At 41.2% G+C, this 11,135-nt stretch overlaps 1 non-coding gene across 1 annotated transcript; it reads right to left on the reverse strand.

Moving 5' to 3' along the window:
* Positions 1-300: 300 nt before the first annotated feature.
* On the reverse strand, positions 301-404 carry LOC148564141 (small nucleolar RNA R71). Its single transcript, XR_015885564.1, has one exon. It is a non-coding gene; the product is annotated as a small nucleolar RNA R71 (small nucleolar RNA).
* Between the last annotated feature and the right edge of the window lie 10,731 nt (positions 405-11,135).

An 11,135-nucleotide genomic window follows, 5' to 3' on the forward strand; every position in this document is an offset into this window, starting at 1 on the left:
ATTGGAGCAAACAACTTTGAGCTAAAATCTCAATTAGTTTCTCTGATGCAACAGAACTGCAATTTTTATAAACTTCCATCAGAAGATCCTTTTCAGTTCTTAACTGAATTCTTGCAGATCTGTGATACTATTAAGACCAATGGGGTTGATCCCGAAGTCTACAGGCTTATGCTTTTCCCGTTTGCTGTAAGAGACAGAGCTAGAATATGGTCAGACTCTCAACCTAAAGATAGCCTGAACTCTTGGGATAAGCTGGTCATGGCTTTCTTAGCCAAGTTCTTTCCTCCTCAAAAGCTTAGCAAGCTTAGAGTGGATGTTCAAACCTTCAAACAGAAGGAAGGTGAATCCCTCTATGAAGCTTGGGAGAGATACAAGGAACTAACCAAAAAGTGTCCTTCTGGCATGCTTTCCAAATGGACCATCCTGGATATATTCTATGATGGTCTGTCTAAATTATCTAAGATGTCATTGGACCATTCTGCAGGTGGATCCATTCACCTAAAGAAAATGCCTGCAGAAGCTCAAGAACTCATTGACATGGTTGCAAATAACCAGTTCATGTACACTTCTGAAAGGAATCCTGTGAATAATGGGACGCCTCAAAGGAAGGGAGTTCTTGAAGTTGATACTCTGAATGCCATATTGGCTCAGAATAAAATATTGACTCAGCAAGTCAATATGATCTCTCAGAGTCTGAATGGATTGAAGGAATCATCCAACAGTACTAAAGAGGCCTCTTCTGAAGAAGAAGCTTATGATCCTTAGAACCATGCAATAGCAGAGGTGAATTACATGGGTGAACCCTATGGAAACACCTATAATCCCTCATGGAGAAATCATCCAAATTTCTCATGGAAGGATCAACAAAAGCCTCAACAAGGCTTTAATAATGGTGGAAGAAACAGGTTTAGCAATAGCAAGCCTTTTCCATCATCCACTCAGCAACAGACAGAGAATTCTGAGCATAATCCATCTAGCTTAGCAAATATAGTCTCTGATCTATCTAAGACCACTCTGAGTTTCATGAATGAAACAAGGTCCTCCATTAGAAATTTGGAGGCACAAGTGGGCCAGCTGAGTAAAAGAGTCACTGAAACTTCTCCTAGTACTCTCCCAAGCAATACAGAAGAGAATCCAAAAAGAGAGTGCAAGGCCATTACCTTACTTAGTGTGGCCGAACCCAGAGAGGAGGAGAAGGACGTGAATCCTAGTGAGGAAGACCTCCTGGGACGTCCATTGACCTATAAGGAGTTTCCCTTTGAGGAACCAAAGGAATCTGAGGCTCATCTAGAGACCATAGAGATTTCATTGAACCTCCTTTTACCATTCATGAGCTCTGATGACTATTCATCTTCTGAAGAAGATGAAGACATTGCTGAAGAGCAAGTTGCTCAATATTTAGGAGCAATCATGAAGCTGAATGCCAAATTATTTGGCAATGAGACTTGGGAGGATAAACCTTCATTGCTCATCAAGGAACTAAATGCCTTGGATCAACAAACTCTACGTCAAAAGAAACAGGATCCTGGTAAATTCCTAATTCCCTGTAACATAGGCACCATGACCTTTGAGAAGGCTCTGTGTGACCTAGGGTCAGGTATAAACTTAATGCCACTCTCTGTAATGGAGAAACTTGGGATCTTTGAGGTGCAAGCTGCCAGAATCTCATTGGAGATGGCAGACAACTCAAGAAAATAGGCTTATGGACAAGTAGAGGATGTGTTAGTAAAGGTTGAAGGCCTTTACATCCCTGCCGATTTCATAATCCTAGACACTGGGAAGGATAAGGATGAATCCATCATCCTTGGAAGACCCTTCCTAGCCACAGCAAAAGCTGTGATTGATGTGGACAGAGGAGAGTTGGTCCTTCAACTGAATGAGGACTGCCTTATGTTTAAGACTCAAGGTTCTCCTTCTGTAACCATGGAGAGGAAGCATGAAAAGCTTCTCTTACTGCAGAGTCAACCAAAGCCCCCACAGTCAAACTCTAAGTTTGGTGTTGGGAGGCCACAACCAAACTCTAAGTTTGGTGTTGAACCCCCATATTCAAACTCTAAGTTTGGTGTTGGGAGGTTCCAACCTTGCTCTGATTATCTGTGAGGCTCCATGAGAGCTCACTGTCAAGCTATTGACATTAAAGAAGCATTTGTTGGGAGGCAACCCAATGTTATTTAATCATATCTATTTTATTTTCTTTTTGTTATTTCGTGTTTTATTAGGATGATGATCATGTAGAGTCACAAAAACTACTGAAAAATTAAAAATAGAATGAAAAATAGCATTAAAAATAGCACACCTTGGAGGAGGAGCATTCTGGCGTTTAAACGCAAGAAACAAGCATCTGTTTGGCGTTTAACACCAGAAACAAGCATCTACCTGGCGTTAAACGCCAGAAACAGGCTACATTTGGGCATTTAACGCCAGAAACAAGCAGCAGTCTGGCGTTAAATGCCAGGATTGCACAGCAAGGGCGTTTTACACGCCTAATTGGAGTAGGGATGTTAAGTCCTTGACCCCTCAGGATCTGTGGACCCCACAGGATCCCCTCAGTATCTGTGGACCCCACAGGATCCTTACCTTTTCTTCTCTCCTCTTCACACCTTTTCATAACCCTCTTTCCCAAATACCCTTCACCAATCACCTCAATCACTCTTCCCCATCACCCCCTCACCACTCACATCCATCTTCTCTTCCCCATAAACCCCACCTACCTCTAAAATTCAACTTCTTTTCCCTCCCAAACCCAACCCTAATGGCCGAACCCTAAACCTCCCCTCACCCCTATATAAACCTCTCATTCCTTCTTCATTTTCACACATCATAACCACCTTAAACCCCCAGTGGCGGAACCATTCACACACCTTCATCTCCTCCATTTTCTTCTTCTTCTACTACTTCCTTTCTTCTTTTGCTCGGGGACGAGCAAACCTTTTAAGTTTAGTATGGTAAAAAGAATTGCTTTTTGTTTTTCCATAACCATTAATGGCACCTAAGACCAGAGAAACCTCAAGAAAGAGGAAAGGGAAGACAAAAGCTTCCACCTCCGAGTCATGGGAGATGGAGAGATTCATCTCAAGGGTCTATAGCTCAGTGGTAGAGCATTTGACTGCACAACAAGAGAGCCCACTCATGGACCTCAACAAGAGCATGAGGAAATTCCTCACCATGAAATCCCTGAGATGCCTCAGGGGATGCACTTTCCTCCACAAAATTATTGGGAGCAAATCAACACCTTCCTAGGAGAATTAAGTTCCAACATGGGACAACTAAGGATGGAGCACCAAGAGCACTCTATCATCCTCCATGAGATTAGAGAAGATCAAAGAGCTATGAGAGAGGAGCAATAAAGACAAGGAAGAGACATAAAGGAGCTCAAGAGCACCATTGGTTCTTCAAGAAGAGGAAGGCGTCACCCTCACTAAGGTGGGCCCGTTTCTTAATTTCCTTGTTCTTATTTTCCTGTTTTTATTTACTATGATTTATGTTTATGTTTGTGTCTTATTACATGATCATTAGTATTTAAGTGTCCATGCCTTAAATTTATGAATGTCCTATGAATCCATCACCTCTCTTAAATGAAAAATGTTCTAAAAACAAAAGAACAAGAAGTACAGGGTTTCGAATTCATCCTTGAAACTAGTTTAATTATTTTGATGTGGTGACAATACTTTTTGTTTTCTGAATGAATGCCTGAATAGTGCATATGTCTTTTGAAATTGTTGTTTATGAATGTTAAATATTTTGGCTCTTGAAGAATGATGAAAAAAGAGACATGTTATTTGATAATCTGAAAAATCATAAAATTGTTTCTTGAAGCAAGAAAAAGCAGTGAATAGAGAAGAGCTTGCGAAAAAAAAACAAAGAGAAAAGAAAAATGGCGAAAAAAAAAGAGAAAGAGAAAGAAAAAGCAAGCAGAAAAAGCTAATAGCCCTTAAAACCAAAAGGCAAGGTTAATAAAAAGGATCCAAGGCTTTGAGCATCAGTGGATAGGAGGGCCTAAAGGAATAAAATCCTGGCCTAAGCGGTTAAACCAAGTTGTCCCTGACCATGTGCTTGTGGCATGAAGGTGTCAAGTGAAAACTTGAGACTGAGCGGTTAAAGTCAAGGTCCAAAGCAAAAAAAGAGTGTGCTTAAGAACCCTGGACACCTCTAATTGGGGACTTTAGCAAAGCTGAGTCACAATCTGAAAAAGTTCACCCAGTTATGTGTCTGTGGCATTTATGTATCTGGTGGTAATATTGGAAAACAAAGTGCTTAGGGCCGCGGCCAAGACTCATAAAGTAGCTGTGTTCAAGAATCAACATACTGAACTAGGAGAATCAATAACACTATCTGAATTCTAAGTTCCTATAGATGCCAATCATTCTGAACTTCAAGGGATAAAGTGAGATGCCAAAACTATTCAAGAGGCAAAAAGCTAATAGTCCCGCTCATCTGATTGGAGCTAAGTTTCATTGATATTTTGGAATTTATAGTATATTCTCTTCTTTTTATCCTATTTGATTTTCAGTTGCTTGGGGACAAGCAACAATTTAAGTTTGGTGTTGTGATGAGCGGATAATTTATACGCTTTTTGGCATTGTTTTTACATAGTTTTTAGTATAATTTAGTTAGTTTTTAGTATATTTTTATTATTTTTTCAATAAAAATCACATTTCTGTACTTTACTATGAGTTTGTGTGTTTTTCTGTGATTTCAAGTATTTTCTGGCTGAAATTGAGGGACTTGAGCAAAAATCAGATTCAGAGGTTGAGGAAGGACTACAGATGCTATTGGATTCTGACCTCCCTACATTCAAAGTGGATTTTCTGGAGCTACAAAACTCCAAATGGTGCGATCTTAATTGCGTTGGAAAGTAGACATCCAGGGCTTTCCAGAAATATATAGTAGTCCATACTTTGTCCAAATTTAGATGACAAAAACTGGCGTTCAACACCAGTTCCATGTTGCATTCTGGAGTTAAATGCCAGAAACGGGTTGCAAAGTGGAGTTAAACGCTAGAAACAGGTTACAAACTGGCGTTCAACTCAAAGAGAAGCCTCTACACCTGTAATGCTCAATGCTCAGCCCAAGCACACACCAAGTGGGCCCCAGAAGTGGATTTCTGCATCAATTACTCATGTTCAGGGGGCTGGCCATTCGGCCATGCCTGAACCTTGTTCTTATGTATTTTCAACGGTAGAGTTTCTACACACCATAGATTAAGGTGTGGAGCTCTGCTGTTCCTCATGAATTAATGCAAAGTACTATTATTTTTCTATTCAATTCAAGCGTATTCCTATTCTAAGATATTCATTCGCACCTTAATATGAATGTGATGATCGTGACACTCATCATCATTCCCAACCTATGAACGCGTGCTTGACAACCACTTCCGTTCTACCTTAGATTGAATGAGTATCTCTGGGATTCCTTAATCAGAGTCTTCGTGGTATAAGTTAGAACCCATGGAAGACCATTCCTGAGATCCGGAAAGTCTAAACCTTGTCTGTGGTATTCCGAGTAGGATCTGGGAAGGGATGGCTGCGACGAGCTTCAAACTCACGAGTGCTGGGCGTAGTGACAGACGCAAAAGGATCAATGGATCCTAGTCCAGCATGATCGAGAACCGACAGAAGATTAGCCATGCAGTGACAGCGCATTGGACCATTTTCACTGAGAGAGGACAGGATGTAGCCATTGACAATGGTGATGCCTAACATACAGCTTGCCATAGAAAGGAGTATGAAGGATTGGATGACAGCAATAGGAAAGCAGAGATTCAGAAGGAACTAAGCATCTCCATGCGCTTATCTGAAACTCTCACCAATGAATTACATAAGTATCTCTATCTTTAATTTACGTTCTATTTATATTTTTATTATCAATTCACCATAACCATTTGAATCCGCCTGACTGAGATTTACAAGGTGACCATAGCTTGCTTCAGGCCGACAATCTCTGTGGGATCGACCCTTACTCACGTAAGGTTTATTACTTGGACGACCCAGTGCACTTGTTGGTTAGTTGTGCGAAGTTGTGGCAAAGTGTGATTCACGTTTGAGAGCACCAAGTCTTTGGCGCCGTTGTTGATGATCACAATTTCGTGCACCAGTCGTGTGCAAAATTTTTTTTTATTCAGAATGCAGCATGCAGATGAATATGCAGACATTATGGATAAATGCTAATAAAATGAAAATAAAATAAAAGAAGACTGAATATAAAAAGGGACAATCATACCGTGGTGGGTTGTCTCCCACCTAGCACTTTGCTTTTACGTCCTTAAGTTGGACGGTCTTCAGGCTCATTCTGCTTCTTTTGGTGGGTCCTCCAAGAGGAAGACCTCTAGCTCTCTGTGTTCCTTTATCTTCTCACCATGATAAAGCTTTAGGCGATGTCCATTGACCTTGATGAAATTGGGACTTGAAGGATGACTCAGGTGGAAGACTCCATATGGCTCTGCCTTCTTTACTCTATAGGGGCCATCCCATTTGGATCTCAGCTTTCCTGGCATGAGTCTCATCTTGGAGTTGTAAAGGAGAACCAGATCTCCAGGTCTGAACTCTCTTCTCTTGATATGCTTGTCATGCACAACCTTCACCTTCTCTTTGTATAATCTGGCGTTATCATAAGCTTCGAGTCGAAGGGTCTCCAGTTCTACTAGTTGCAGCTTCCTTTCAGCGCCAGCTTTCTCAAATCCCATGTTGCACTCCCTTACAGCCCAGAAAGCCTTGTGTTCCACCTCTACTGGAAGGTGGCAAGCCTTTTCGTACATTAAGCGGAAGGGGCTGATCCCAATGGGTGTCTTGTATGTTGTCCGATACGCCCAGAGCGTATCAACAAGTCTGGTGCTCCAGTCCTTCCTACGAGGCTTTACTATCTTCTCCAGAATGCACTTTATTTCTCTGTTAGATACCTCTGCTTGCCCATTGGTTTGGGGATGGTATGCTGTTGCCACTTTGTGAACTATCCCATGTTTCTTCAGTAATCCTGCTAACCTCCTGTTATAAAAGTGAGTGCCTTGATCACTCACGATTGCTCGTGGTGATCCAAAGCAACAGATAATATGGTTTCTAACAAAGGAAACAACAGTGTTAGCATCAACAGTGTTAGTAATTCCTTCCATCCATTTAGAAACATAATCTACAGCTAACAGTATATAAAGGTAACCACTAGAGTTTGGAAATGGACCCATGAAGTCAATGCCCCAAACATAAAAAATTTCATAGAATAGCATGATCTGTTGGGGCATCTCATCCCTCTTGGATATATTACCAAACCTTTGGCATGGGGAACAAGATTTACAAAAGGTAGCAGTATCTTTAAAAAGAGTAGTCCACCAGAATCCACAGTCTAAAATTTTTCTAGTTGTTCTTTGAGGGCCAAAATGTCCTCCACTCTCAGAAAAGTGGCAGGCCTATGGACTGGAATTCGGATTAGGACACACACCTTCTAATTACCTGGTCAGCACCATACCTCCATAAATATGGATCATCCTATATAAAATATTTGGACTCGCTTTTCAGCTTGTCTCTTTGATGCTTAGTAAAATTAGGAGGGAAAGTATGGCTAACTAGATAATTAGCTACAGGTGCATACCAAGGAACTACTTCAGATACTGCGTGCAAGCTATCAAATGGAAAAGCATCATTGATAGGAGTGGAGTCAGTCTTAATGTGCTCAAGGCGACTCAAGTGGTCTGCCATTAAATTCTGGGAACTGCTCCTATCCTTAATTTCTAAATCAAATTCTTGCAGCAGTAATATCCAACGTATTAGCCTTAGTTTAGACTCTTTCTTAGCTAATAAGTACTTTAGAGCTGCATGGTCTGAGTACACTACCACCTTAGTACCAACTAAATAGGCTCGGAATTTATCCAAAGCAAAAACAATAGGCAGAAGCTCTTTCTCAGTGGTAGTGTAATTAGACTGAGCAGCGTCTAAGGTCTTAGAAGCATAAGCAATTACGAAAAGATCCTTACCTTCGCGCTGAGCCAGCGCCGCTCCTACTGCATGGTTGGAGGCATCGCACATAATCTCAAAGGGCTGGCTCTAGTCTGGTCCTCTCACAATCGGAGCTTGAGTTAAGGCGATTTTTAGCTTATCAAATGCTTGCATCCAATCCTCACTCAGTTCGAACTCGACATCCTTCTGCAACAGTCTTGATAAAGGCAATGCTACCTTACTGAAGTTCTTAATAAATCTTCGGTAGAAACCTGCATGACCAAGGAACGAACGGACTTCCCTCACGGAGGAGGGGTAAGGTAATCTAGAAATGACATCTACGTTTGCTGGATCTACAGAAATACCAATGTTAGAAACAACATGTCCTAGAACAATCCCTTGTTTTACCATAAAATGACATTTTTCAAAATTCAATACAAGGTTTGAACTAACACATCTATCTAATACTCTAGCTAAACTATCCAAGCAAAGGTTAAAGGTATCACCATATACGCTAAAATCATCCATAAAAACTTCCATATAGCTTTCGATAAGATCTGAAAAGATACTCATCATGCATCTTTGGAAAGTAGCTGGTGCATTACATAAGCCAAAAGGCATCCTTTTGTATGCATACATTCCAAAGGGACATGTAAAAGTAGTTTTCTCCTGATCTTCAGGAGCTATATGAATTTGAAAATAGCCTGTATAACCATCTAAAAAGTAGTAATGTGATTTACCTGACAGGCGATCAAGCATCTGATCAATAAATGGCAAGGGGTAATGATCCTTGCGAGTAGCTTGGTTGAGATGCTTGTAATCAATGCAAACTCTCCATGAATTCTACACTCTAGTTGTCAGGAGCTCTCCATGCTCATTTTTTACTGTTGTGACTCCACACTTCTTGGGCACCACTTGTACTGGACTGACCCATTCGCTATCTGAGATGGGGTAAATGATATCTGCTCCAAGTAGCCTGGTCACTTCTTTCTTGACAACTTCTAAGATGGTGGGATTCAATCTTCTTTGGGGTTGATAGACAGACCTTGCTCCCTCTTCTAAGAATATTCTGTGCTCACAAACTTGAGGGCTGATGCCTACTATATTCGCCAAACTTTACCCAATTGCCTTCTTGTATCTTCTCAGCACACTGAGCAGCTGCTCCTCTTGTTGGGAAGTGAGTTCCCTTGCAACGATAACTAGGAGCTTCTGATTATCCTTAGGTAAGCATACTTGAGGTGGGGTGGAAGGGGCTTTTATTCAAATATTTGCTCATGGATAGGCTCTGGATCATCTGGAGCTAGTGATAATGGCAAAGTGTCCTCATTGTGTTAAGAGGGTGTCCCCACACTTGGACCTTACTCCATATGCCTCTCTTTTACTTCTTCTTGGTGAACTGCAGCTACAGTTTCATCAATGATGTCGCACTGGAGGATAGAATGATCTTCAGGAGGGTGCTTCATAGCTTCATTCAAATTGAAACTCACTACTTTGCCATCTATCTGAAAGGAGTAAGTTCCTGAGAAGGCATCCAGCTTGAACTTTGAAGTCTTCAGGAACGGCCTTATAAGCAGGATTGATGATGGTCTTCCTGAGTCATTATGGGGCATTTCCAAGATATAGAAGTCAATAGGAAATGTGAGCCCCTTAATGCTTACCAGCACGTCTTCAGCAATTCCAACCACTGTGATGATGCTTTTATCTGCTAAAACAAAATGAGCTGCTGACCTTTTTAAGGGAGGGAGCCTCAAAGCATCATATATAGACAATGGCATAATACTCACGCACGCTCCTAAATCACACATGCAGTCAGAAAATATTACACCCCCAATGGTACAGTTAACCATGCATGGACCTGGATCACTACATTTTTCAGGTATACCTCCCATTAATGCAGATATAGAACTACCTAAAGGAATAGTTTCTAATTCATTAATTTTATCTTCATGTATGCATAAATCTTTCAGAAACTTTGCATATTTAGGTACTTGTTGAATAACATCAAAAAGGGGAACAGTTACCTCAACCTTTTTGAAGATTTCTACCATTTTGGGATCAAGCTCTATCTGCTTCCTAAAATTCCTTGCAAGGTGTGGAAATGTAATAGGAATGGCACCACTTACAGCTTCTGCGTCCTTTGGTGCTGTATTCCTTGGCTGAGCTACTTCTTCTTCAACCATGTCTTGTACTTTCTCTTCCTCTTCAGCATCTTCCACTTCAACCATGTCTTGTACTTCCTCTTCCACTTCAACTACCTTGTGGGCTTGGCTCCTCCTGATTCCTCTCTTGCAGTGTGGTTCCGGACCTCAAAGTGATGGCATTGATGCCACCCTTGGGGTTGGGTAAGGGTTGAGAAGGAATTCCATTGGAGCTTGAAGGCTAATTATTGGAAGTAGTCATTGATCCAATTTGTGAGGCAAGAGCTTGTACAGCAGAGGTCAGACCGTTCAAGGTGGAGCTAAGTGTGTTCTCCATGGCCTTTTGTCTTTGCTTAATAGACTGAAGCACTTCGTCATGAGAAGAAGAAGAAGGGTAGGTGATCTGAGGGGCTGCTGTTGGTTATTCTTAGGTGCTTGGAACTGCCTTAAGTGAGGTGCTTTGTAAGGCTGGTTTAGGTTCTGCTGTCTGTTGTTGTTATTCCACCTCTGATTTCCATTGTTGTCTCTGCCACCTCTGTTGTAGTTGTCACTCCATCCTTGGTTGGAATTGTCCCTCCATCCCTGGTTGGAATGGTCTCTTCATCCCTGGTTGAAATTGTCTTGCTAACCTTGATTGTAGTTTCCACCTTGGTTGTAATTGCTGCCTTGTTGATTGTACCCTTGATTTGGGCAGTCATAGAAATTATGAGTACCTGCCAAGGTGTTGTCCTCTTGTTGGAGCTGTGGACACTCATCAGTGTAATGACTATAATCAGTGTAACAATCCCGATTTTTGAGTACGCGAGATCTTTTCTGAAGGCATGGATTTCATCGGAAGATCAGTAAAAGGAACACCTCTTCTATATCAACAAGTATCTCAATCCTCATTGTCATTATGTCATCCTTAAGCTAGAACCTTTTCTGAGGCAAGCTCGATAATGCAGTCACGAAGAACCTAGTTTTTGAACTGTATCGGTTAGGAGTTTTGATTCTAGTTTTCGTAAATAGTCTCTGTTTGACGAACCGGACTCGATTCATGAGAAGAGAGAGATAATAGTATAATATTATCATTATA

This window comes from Arachis ipaensis, chromosome B5 (genome assembly GCF_059453495.1).
Source record: "Arachis ipaensis isolate K30076 ecotype BB chromosome B5, ASM5945349v1, whole genome shotgun sequence".
In the NCBI taxonomy this organism is placed as follows: Eukaryota; Viridiplantae; Streptophyta; class Magnoliopsida; order Fabales; family Fabaceae; genus Arachis; species Arachis ipaensis.